The following is a 12,767-nucleotide window of genomic DNA, read 5'->3' as shown; positions in this document are numbered from 1 at the left end:
GACGGCAGGACTCTCGTTCATACAGTCCGCATGTCCAGGGCTTCTCGTGAGCACGAGGATGAACTGTCGCATCCTCCCTGGTCACCACTGTCACCAGGTCTCACTATTACTGAGCCTTTGTGGTCTGCTGTCGAGAGAAGGGTTCGTGGTCGCTATCCACCTCCATCATCATTACCTGACCTTGCCACTGTTTTGCAGGAAGAATGGTATAGGAGTTCTTTGAAAACCATACAGGAGACGACTGGAAGCTGTTTTGAATGCCAACAGGTTTTCTACGTCGTATTAGGCCTGGTAATGCTTTGTGTTTTTGTTGCTTCGATATTTTGTCCATACTCTGTACTCTTGCTTGTCGTCCCAAAGAACTTGACAAAATATTACGAGTTAAGTGTGCACGCTTCCGTGGATGTTGTCGTTGAAGCTAAAATGCTCAGGTTCCTTTTCAACACGGCTTAAAAACCAAGAGCGTTCTATACAATCAGCTGGTCAGCCACAATACTGGCAGTGCATCTACAGAACGACATGAGAGCGCAAACGACGAAAAAAATCTGGATAATTGCTAGTAAGGCTCGTGCACTCACTTCTGTTAAAACTTAATTATGTATTTGGAAAGTTTATCCATCCCGGGAATCGAGAATCTCGGTGAACGATACCGATACTGGCAGGATATCGGTGCGAGGAATACCGAGACTTTCGTGAATGTTTTAATTTTAAGTTTCAGTCGTGTATTTTGTGTAACTACGCATTTAATATTGTATTGTTTCATTTATTTCATTAAGTTTGCAGTTATATTAACATACTATGCTAACTGTCCGCCACCAGCAGCTGAATGGTCAGCGTGACGGATTGTCAATCCTCTGGGCCCAGGTTCGATTCCCGGCTGGGTCGGGGAATTTTCTCCGCCCAGGGACTGGGTGTTGTGCTGTCATCATCGTACTCCTTTCATCCTCATCGGTTGCAGGTCGCCGAAGTGGCGTCAAATTGAAAGACCAGCACCCGGCGGACGGTCTGCTCGTCGGGGGCCCTAGCCATACGATTAAATAAATTAAATAAACTATGCCAACTGGCAATTGAACTTACGATATATATTCTGATACTCCTAAACTCATTCATCAAAATATATAGGGTACTTCCCGTTGACCTAGATTCATGAAATTTGGCAAGAATCAAGCTTTCACATTACAAGTAAAGGAAAAAACACGAAAAGCGTTAATTACGTGGTCAAGGGTCCTTTAGTATGCGATATAAATTTCAGCTTGATACGTCTATCCATTCCTGAGAAAAAAAGGAGCAGACAGTCGGATAAGAAATGACAAAAATATATATTCGTGTATTATAATTATAATTAACAATTTTTCGATTTTTTTCCTTTTCTTGTACCACGAAATCTTGCTCCTCGTCAAATTTCATGATTCTAGGTCAACAGCCAGAACCGTACAGCCTTTGATGGATGAGTTTTCGAGTATCAAAATATGTCACTGAAACAGTTGTATCTTTTGATTGCATACACTTAGAAGCTAGCATTTTTTTACACCGCCAAGGAACCATAGACCTTCGAAACTGACATAAACCCGAACTTGATGTGCCCACGCGTTTATGAGAAAATAGGGCCTTGAAGACGGATAACATACGACAAACAAATGTTCTATTGTGTGAATTAGTTTTTTTTTCCTTCATCAATCTTCTGACTGGTTTAATGCGGCCCGCCGCGAATTGTTATCCTGCACTGACCTCTTCATCTCAGAGTAGCACTTGTACTCAAATACAGTACAATTTTTACCCTTCAGGTGGGACACATTGTGAAGCGAAAAACAAGAAGCACTTGGTAACGGCAACTGCACAATTGCTTGATGAGGTTGGCATGGTCGTCAGTGTGGTGGTTCAGGCCAAATCTCCACCGGTATTTTCCGCAACCACAGTCGAACACATTTCCCGCCTGAAACTGCCACGTTAAAGTTTTCACATAATGTCATTCATAGCGACACATTACAGTTTTTTGTCTGTGTTTCAGTCACAGAGTCAGTACCCACTGTCACGCCACGGAAATATAGACGTAACTTCTATGTGCTTCATCTGAAGATCAGCCTGAAACGACTGGAAAACTGATTTATGACAATAAAGAAATATTTCAAAAAAAGACTGGTAGGATTTTCTGTATTTATATTCAATACACAGTGAAAGATTCTAGAACATCCGCAGGAGGTTTTACAGGCAAGCCTTTGTTTTCAAACTGGTTAGGTACAGTGACGATGCTATGCAGGTGGCATCGGTTACAGTTCCCAGAACACAAAACAACGCTTGTCACGTTCTTGGTATGCTCGGAAACAACCTGTTTGTGGCCACGCTGGAGTGAGTATCAACTATCTCCAGCTGATCAGATTTCAACCGTAACGAAGCAAGTTCGTCTCTGTTCAAACAAACACACCTACCTATACAATTATGAATTAAATATTGTAATGCTGATGAATCAAACAAGGCTGTAGACACTGAAAACCGAAATTAAAACAGTTTTAATCATGGGAGTAAGCGATGACTCCAGAATAAAACAATAAAAACTAACGGACACCCTGTATTCAGCACATGCCAAGAAAGTGAAACCTAAGAAAAATCGTTGTGTTCATTGTTATTGTTGTTGTTGTGGTCTTCAGTCCTGAGACTGGTTTGATGCAGCTCTCCATGCTACTCTATCCTGTGCAAGCTTCTTCATCTCCCAGTACCTACTGCAACCTACATCCTTCTGAATCTGCTTAGTGTACTGATCTCTTGGTCTCCCTCTACGATTTTTACCCTCCACGCTGCCCTCCAATGCTAAATTTGTGATCCCTTGATGCCTCAAAACATGTCTTACCAACCGATCCCTTCTTCTAGTCAAGTTGTGCCACAAACTTCTCTTCTCCCCAATCCTATTCAATTCCTCCTCATTAGTTACGTGATCTACCCACCTTATCTTCAGCATTCTTCTGTAGCACCACATGTCGAAAGCTTCTATTCTCTTCTTGTCCAAACTGGTTATAGTCCCTGTTTCACATCCATACATGGCCACACTCCATACAAATACTTTCAGAAACGACTTCCTGACACTTAAATCTATACTCGATGTTAACAAATTTCCCTTCTTCAGAAACGATTTCCTTGCCATTGCCAGTCTACATTTTATATCCTCTCTACTTCGACCATCATCAGCTATTTTACTCCCTAAATAGCAAAACTCCTTTACTACTTTAAGTGTCTCATTTCCTAATCTAATCTCCTCAGCATCACCCGATTTAATTTGACTACATTCCATTATCCTCGTTTTGCTTTTGTTGATGTTCATCTTATATCCTCCTTTCAAGACACTGTCCATTCCGTTCAACTGCTCTTCCAAGTCCTTTGCTGTCTCTGACAGAATTACAATGTCATCGGCGAACCTCAAAGTTTTTATTTCTTCTCCATGGATTTTAATACCTACTCCGAATTTTTCTTTTGTTTCCTTTACTGCTTGCTCAATATACAGATTGAATAACATCGGGGAGAGGCTACAACCCTGTATTACTCCTTTCCCAACCACTGCTTCCCTTTCATGCCCCTCGACTCTTATAACTGCCATCTGGTTTCTGTAAAAATTGTAAATAGCCTTTCGCTCCCTGTATTTTACCCTTGCCACCTTCAGAATTTGAAAGAGAGTATTCCAGTTAACGTTGTCAAAAGCTTTCTCTAAGTCTACAAATGCTAGAAACGTAGGTTTGCCTTTTCTTAATCTTTCTTCTAAGATAAGTCGTAAGATTAGTATTGCCTCACGTGTTTCAACATTTCTACGGAATCCAAACTGTTCTTCCCCGAGGTCCGCTTCTACCAGTTCTTCCATTCGTCTGTAAAGAATTCGCGTTAGTATTTTGCAGCTGTGACTTATTAAACTGATAGTTCGATAATTTTCACATCTGTCAACAACTGCTTTCTTTGGGATTGGAATTATTATATTCTTCTTGAAGTCTGTGGGTATTTCGCCTGTCTCATACATCTTGCTCACCAGATGGTAGAGTTTTGTCATGACTGGCTCTCCCAAGGCCATCAGTAGTTCTAATGGAATGTTGTCTACTCCCGGGGCCTTGTTTCGACTCAGGTCTTTCAGTGCTCTGTCAAACTCTTCACGCAGTATCTTATCCCCCATTTCATCTTCATCTACATCCTCTTCCATTTTCATAATATTGTCCTCAAGTACATCGCCCTTGTATAAACCCTCTATATACTCCTTCCACCTTTCTGCCTTCCCTTCTTTGCTTAGAACTGGGTTGCCATCTGAGCTCTTGATATTCATACAAGTGGTTCTCTTCTCTCCAAAGGTCTCTTTAATTTTCCTGTAGGCAGTATCTATCTTACCCCTAGTGAGACAAGCCTGTGTTATGAACACAAGTTGTGTTCATAACATATATGTTTTCATATTTCCATAATTGCCTGATTTTTAACTTAAACATATACCACTAATAGGGATCTAACAAACTGGGACGGAGTTGCTATGTTAAACACAATTACGAGGAGTATTCCGAAAGTAAGGTCCGATCGGCTGCGAAGTGGAAACCATAGTGAAAATCAAAAGTTTTAAATGCAGTAGTTAGCCATACCTTCCAGTAACGTCTCTATATAGTCGCCGCTCCGTCTGAGACATTTGTCGTAGCGTTGTACCAACTTTCAATACCCTCGTCATAGAAGGCAGCCGCCTGCCCTTTTCGTCGATTCTCTACGTTGATCTGCACTTCGTTGTCTGTGCCAGAACGTTGTCTCGATAGCCAGCGGTTCATGTCAGCAGAGATGAAAATCAGAGGGAGCGAAGTCCGGGCTGTATGGAGGGCGATCAAACACTTCCCATCGAAAACGCTGCGGCGGTGACCTCATTGCGGCCGAGAACTGTCATGAAGCAAGAAATGCATGACAGTTATGATGTGTGGGCTGCATCAAATCAGGCTAAATCTCTCACGGACACTCATACTTGGTGGGAGCAAAGCTTTATCGGATTTTCAGTGTGATTTCCATTTCCTGACCGATCGGACCTTACTTTCGGATTACGACTTTGGGTTCTTTCTTCTGAATCACATATTGTATATAACAGAAACAAACTCTAGCTGTATTCAAAAGGGTGGTAGCCTTATATCATAAAATTTCACTAACAATGGAAGTATTTGCATTCGAATGAATAAATATCCACGAAATTTTGGTTACAGGAACATTACGTACCGCTCAGTGTGCTGGCGAGTGTCGTTTTACTGCCAGACACTGCAGACATGGTCTTGATGTCACTGCATATGTCATTGTAGAAGCCAAACGTAATGCAGATATCTGAACGGCAACTGCAAGTGAGGACTTCCAATAAAATGCTCCAAGCAGTATGAATGGACGGCAAAATGTACAGTGAAGATAAGGAATTTGATCAATGTCATAACTGCGTATTCTACAATATCATAGATGAACGCTACGTCAATGACACTGCTGAAGTTGCCCAAAGATTCACGAATATCGTAGGCAGTATTTTGCCATGCTTAACTAAGAATTGGTCCATATCCTTCAGCGTATAATTGATTTCGAATGACACAACGCATTATCGTGAGAAAAATCTTACATGCAATGTTGACTGCATGTTCCTGGAACGTAGTTTAAGAAAATCTGTTATTCGCTTGGTAGAAATTTTATACTGCTTGAAGAAAAACACTGTTCATCCAGGACATTATGATCACCGACCTTCTATCGATATAAACCCGTCCAGATGATAGCAGCGACACCTGGGGAGGAATAGACGATAGCAGCGACACCTGGGGAAGAACAGACGATAGCAGCGACACCTGGGGAGGAATGGCCACTAGGCAGACATGCACGATACATGTGGTATCAGTGAACGTGCTGTACGTGTTTAGAATTGGGAAGGCGCGCAGTCTATCTGATTTTAATCGAGGGCAGACTGTAAAGGCCCGGAAACTGCACGATTTATCGGGTGTTCGAGGAGTGATGTGGTGAGTGTCTTCAACACGTGGCGAAACCAAGGTAAAACTGTAGTGTTGACAGATTGCCAACACTACGCACATTATTTAAGGGAGGCGGCCATTAAGCAAGCAGGCGGACTTGATGGTCTGAAACAGGATACTTCATAAATGCTATAAAGAAAAGTACGTAGCTGCTGGAATACTTAACTTTAATCCACCATTTGTATACAGCGTTCTTGATGAGACATTTCATACGATAACTATCAAACTATCAATTGCTATGGCGCCTTGTTAGGTCGTAGACTTTGACTTAGCTGAAGGCTATTCTAACTATCTGCTCGGCTAATGAGCGATGCTTCGTCCGTGTAGTCGCTAGCAAAGTCGTCCGTACAACTGGGGCGAGTGCTAGTCCGTATCTCGAGACCTGCCTTGTGGTGGCGCTCGGTCTGCGATCCCTGACAGTGGCGACACGCGGGTCCGACATGTACTAATGGACCGCGGCCGATTTAAAGCTACCACCTAGCAAGTGTGGTGTCTGGCGGTGACACCACAAAAACCACGCCCAGACATCGTTGAATTGGGCGGCCAGCATTCACTACAGATGTCGGACATCGTCGGCTGGGCAGACTGGTAAAAGAGGACAGGCGGCGAAATGTGGGAGAAATAACACCAGACTTTAATGCTGGGCAGAGTACAAGAGTTTTTGGACACACAGTGCACCGAACACTCCTAAAGATGGGCCTCTGTTGCCAACGACACATGCACGTGACAATGTTAACACCACGACGTCGGCAACTACGATCGAAATGGGTGCGTGTCTATCGGCATTGAACGTTGGCGCAGTGGCACAGCGTTGCATAGTCTGATGAATCCGATAACTTCTTCATCGTGCCGATGGGAGGGCGCAAATCCATCTCTTCCAGGAAAACAGCTCCTATACTCGTGTACTGCGGGACGGTTAGAAGCTGGCGGCGCCTCCGTTACGTTCTAGGGAACATTCACGTTGGCATCTGTGAGACCAGTGGAGCTCGCGCAGGGCATCATGACGGCCAAGAAGTATTTTACATTAGTTGCAGACCAGACACACACCTTCATGACGGTCATGTGTCATTTTTCAACAAGATAATGTCGTAAGGTCAGGAGTGTGACGGAGTGGTTTGTGAGAGACAGTGGGGAGTTCCAGTTGATGTGCTGCCCCCCAACTGGTCAGATCTGAACCGGATCGAACACATCTGAGATGTGGTTGAACGTGGCGTCAGAGTTCATCGGCCAGCTTCCCGAAATTTACGGTAGTTAGGTGACATGTATGTCCAGATGTGGTGCCAACTCCATCCAGCGACCTACCAAGGCCTCATTGCTTCCATGCCACGACGCATCGCCACTGTTGTCCGTCCCAAAAGTGGACATACCGGCTATTAGGTAGGTTCAAAATGTTCTGGATGATCAGTGTAGACGCCCAGAGGTTGTGCATATTTCGTAGTGGAATGGTGTCTGAAACTACATCTTTTCCTCCAGAGGCTTCCAGTAGTACCCTTCATCCTTATGTCTAGACTTCGACTCACAAAGCACCAGTGACATTGTCGCTAAATGGGGATTCAAAATTGACGTCTTCAAATGTTCTTTCGTCATCTTCCCGCTCACACTTGCATCTAAGAAGATATTTGGACGGCACTATTTTTTATTTGCCTTGACACGGGGTCCAAACTTTCTATTTGGTTCTCGGAAATGTGTATAAAGTCTGTTCGCCAATCATCCATCCCTTGATGTAGCAAAATCGATAGTGTAACTGTGTGTTGCACTGTTAACTGACTACAACATCGAGACAGTGTTTCTCTCACCTTTCATGGATAGCGTTCTTTCGGTAGATAATTCGTACCTGAACTGACTCCGAACACAGTTGCAAACAGTTGATTTTGATATTTTCTGACGTAATACGTGCACTGCCTTCAGCAACAAATGTTTGAGATCTTTCAATAATCTCTTCTTCGTCGTCCTTATCTTTTCGAGCTTGGAGCATAGCTACACGGGCGATCTTATCCTTAACTCCATTTTCAAGTTAGGAATAAATCCCATCGAGGGTGTAAAGTTTGTGCACCCGATATTTCTGGCTACGTCCAGTGACCATTGTTGTAATGCAAATGATAAACGGAAAAACCGCATTCTCGAGCTTCATCAAACTTAGCCATTACACGCTGATTGATGATATCGAAGTGCAGTGTACGATTTCATTCGGAAATTGTATTGCCTTCTCTTTTTTTTGCCACATAGTCTAGTAGCTTTTAATACTGTTTTTAGCTTTGAGTTTAGGATATCCTTTCAGCAGCTTGTCATATCTGTAGAAACCTCCGACATGGTAATGTTGTAAAAGGCAAAGCCTTGATTGATTGACTGACTCACCATCGGCCAGCCCAAACCGCTAAGGACAGAAACTTGAAATTAGGAGAACCTGTGTCTGTTACACTGTAGGCGTCGTTTAACAAGGTATTTTTCGATATTACGACCCTAAAGGGGTGCAATATAGGTTGAAAGGCTTATTGAAAGTATATCGCTATTATGGGAATTTTGAAACTAGAACTACGAAAACTGGTATTTAGTTTCTCGGTCAGAAAATAAAAAGATATGTGTTTCAACATTTTTGGAAATTCGACCATTGAGGGGTTAAAATAGTGGGTGAAAAGTTTTTGAAAATAAACAATTAGTAAATAACTTCTAAAGGATTTTTAAGGCTACATTTGTGACAACTGGTATTTGCCTCCTCGGTTAGGATTAAAAAAATGCTTGTTTCAATGATTCTGGAAATTCAACCCCCGAGCGAGTACAACAGAGCATGAAAATTTTTAAGAAAATGTTTCGTTATATTAAAAAATTTTAAAGCCAAATTTATGAAAATTCATATTTCACTTCTCGGATAGATATAAATAAATATTCGTTAGGGAATGAAAGTTGCTATGTAAATATCTCCACAAGAACGCAAAAGTCATGCTTAACAAAAATTCCGGACTCCATCTGCCAGAATCGCTTTTTGGGAAGAAATACATTCGGAGAAGACCATGCTTATATGACCTTAATTAGCGTGGAAAGCTTAGAAGGTATTGCAATTTGTAAACAACATAAAAATTCGATAAAATAAAAACAAAAACAACAAAATCTCTGTAGATCATACAGTCTACGCATGCTCTGTACCGGGCGCTAAGCGAGTCATCGTATATGGTCTCAAGTGCACTGTCATCAAACACCGTGATAACACTTTAAGCTTCTTATCTGGGGAAGGCTGGGATTCACGTTTACCGCTTCCATCCCTCTTCTCGAATTTTCCGAATCACTACCGCTTGCAGTGAGACACTAGCATTATAATTATGTGTTAATGTTAAAACAGTTTTCGTTTCTAAGCCCTATAATAGATTCCAGAAAACATGTGAATGAATCATCTTCTACACCAATATCATCTTCACGAAGAGTTCGTCGCAACTTCATCTCAATCAATCGCAATACATCAGCAGGTTTGATTACCAATCGCCGACCCAGTTGACGCTACGCTTCACAACGCAAGTATCTTCACAAAATGCAAATTCACATACGCACTGCACCGTCTCTACTGATCTCGACTGGCGTAACGGAAGGCAAAGGTCGAATTCAGCACGGTATACCCAGGGACCTTCAAATGATACCTCATGGGACTGGTGTAAATATGTTCGTTCGAGCCCAAATAGTTGCCTTCTAAGTTGTCCTGAGCAGCTAGTTTTCATCACAGACAAAGCTGTTAAAACATTTTTATTAGTTTTAATGTGCTGTACGTTCTTGCTTTTGTACCACACCAAACTACATGTACAGTACGTTTGTTTGTAGAATACCTTTTTCTGCTACCAGTCACCAGATGAAAATTATGTAATATTAATGACTCATATATTCGTCAGCTTTTGAATGAAAATGTTGTCAGTTTGATTTTGCGCTTCTATTTCTTTTCTTCCTTGCTCAGTTTCATAGCCTCGTTTTCAGGAGTTCCACTAATCTAAGGACAGCACACACATCCATGCCCGCTGCAGGATCCGAACCTGCGACCGTAGAGGTCGCGCGGTTCCAGACTGAAGCGCCCACAACCGCTCGGTCACAGTATTGCAGAGAAACTAATGAATCTACTTTACTGGCTTTATCGTTGTATAACACAAAAAGAAAAACATAGAAATAGAAATGTTAATGTAAAGTATAGATTAGCAGCGATCTAGGGAGACGAAGTTAAATAAACCTACGCAAAGCTCTAAGCATTTCTTGTTGGATACCAAATTTTAAATGATGAATTATATTTACTATTTTTCAGGAAATCAATTCTACTTTTCAGGAAAACAATTTGAAACTAGGTATGTCCAGTAAGTTATCCATTATAACGGAGAATTTGTTGCGTATAGCTAATACTGCAGATAAACATCGTCGCAGATAAAATCTTTCTGATTTCTTCTGAAAGTTAGGAAGCAAAACAGATGTCGATCATCTTCGAAGAGACTATTACGCCATCTTCTATAAACATTCACTCGAAAAATTTGTTCGCTTGGATGCGATAGTATTGTACGTTAATGACAACGATGGTGACAAGATTATATTTTCTACGGTCCTCTGAAATACTATTAAGGCCTCAACTTGTACTCCATATCATTCTCATTTCTATAACATTTTGTGCAAGTCAGAAATTTGTAGCATATTCGCGTAAGATTCTGATCGTGTAACATTAAGAGACGCATAATAAGTCGAATTCTAGATGTATTTGTTCATTTTTCAAATTCCCAAGATAAATGCAAATAAGAGAAACGGAGAGACAATTATAAAGAAATAGAGAGAAATAGGAACAGGGAAATAGAAGTAGAGGCAGAGAGAGAGTGACACACACACAGACACACACACACACACACACACACACACACACACACACACACAAACAGAGAGAGAGAGAGAGAGAGAGAGAGAGAGACTAAAGCAGTAATGTTAGTGGTATGTCTAAACAACACGTCTTGTAAAGTCATCTATTCAGCGTTCTGATACTTAATTACACGTTTTATTTATTATCATTTGCCCGCTGTAAGATTTAGCTATTGCTCTAAATCGGCCAGTGAGCAATTAGCCATTGTTTGTTGTAAAAATGAACACGAGTTCTTGTTTCTACAAACATAGTACGCACCCATTCCTCGAATTTTGCTTTCACTTGTATAGTATTACGTACACACATAATTTTCGTGCTTAGGAGTACCCATTTCACAATATGGACACTTGTTATCCTATTGTGTATAGGTAAATGGGATCAGGTCACCCTACTATTTCGAACGGAATCATTTCTTGTGTCGATTTGAAGTCACCAGCCTGTGATCATTTGACATCCATTCATTTCTTTAGTTCTTTCTCAATCGCTTGTTAGTATCCTGTAGGGTCTTACCTAGGTTTCCTATACATAAACATTATGCGGCACAGTGTCTTCTTATTTGTAGATCTCTTGGATGCAGAGAGTACTGACATACTTTATACAGAGATTGTTTTGTTGGTCACAATCATTTTCTTAAGCCATCCTTGTTGTACTGCACGTTGAGTTTTGGTGGGTCTAGTCGATCGAAGCTTGTGTTTTCACACACGTGTTATTAAAGTTAATACAGAAGGTAGCAGTATCGCGTGCAAAAGGTATAACGGGGCAGTGCATTCTCAGAGCTGTCATTTGTACTCAGGTGAGTCATGTGAAACGCTTTCCGATGCGGTTATAACCGCACCACAGCAATTAACAATCTTCCAACGCGGAATGGTTGTTAGGGTTAGGCGCATGGGACATTCCATTTTCGGAAATCGTTTGGGGGTTCAATATTCCGAGATCCGCAGTGTCAAGAGTGTGCCGACGATACCAAATTTTAGGTATTACTTCTCATCACAGACAACTCAGTGGCTGACAGCCTTCACTTAACAACCGAGAGAATCGAAGATGCTAACAGACAAGCAACTCTGCGTGGAGTAACCGCAGAAATCAATGTGGGATGTACGACGAACGTATCCGTTAGGACACTGCGGCGAAATTTGGCATTAATGGGCTGTGGAAGCGACAACTGACGCGAGAATCTTTGCTGATAGCACGACATCGTCTGCAGGGCCTATCCTGGGCTCGTGACCTTATTGGTTGGACTCTAGACGCCTGGAAAACCGAGGCCTTGTCAGGTGAGCCCCGATTTCCGTTGGTAAGACCTGATGGTAAGATTCGGTTGTGGCGCAGACCCCATGAAGCCATGAACCCAACTTTTCAACAAGGCACAGTGCATGTTGGTGGTGGCTCCATAATGGTATGGGCTGTATTTACATGGAACGGACTGGGTCCTGGTTATCTTCGGCTACTTGCAGACCATTTTAGCCATTCATAGATATCATGTTCCCAAACAAGGTGGAATTCTTATTGATGACAATGAACCATGCCACTGGTCCACATATGTTCGCAATGGTATGAAGAACATTCTACACAGTTAGAGCGAATGGTTTAGCCAACCTGTTCGCAGGACATGAATCCCATCCAACATTTATGGGACACAATCCAGATGTCAGTTCGTGCACTAAATCCTGCACCGCCAACACTTTCGGAATTATGGGCAGCTGTAGAGGCAACGTTGCTCAATATTTCTGCAGGGAACTTCCAACGACTTAAATTGAGTTCATGACACGGCGAATTGTGGCACTACACTGGGAAAAAGGAGGTCTCATACGATACTAGATGGTATCCCACGACTTTTGTCACCTCAGTGTAAATTGCAATAGCTGGAATATAAATGGATCATTGTCGCAGTGAAGCTAACACACTGATTTTGA

Source organism: Schistocerca serialis, chromosome 8, assembly GCF_023864345.2.
Source record: "Schistocerca serialis cubense isolate TAMUIC-IGC-003099 chromosome 8, iqSchSeri2.2, whole genome shotgun sequence".
Lineage (NCBI taxonomy): Eukaryota > Metazoa > Arthropoda > Insecta > Orthoptera > Acrididae > Schistocerca > Schistocerca serialis.
This window is presented reverse-complemented; position numbering follows the sequence as displayed.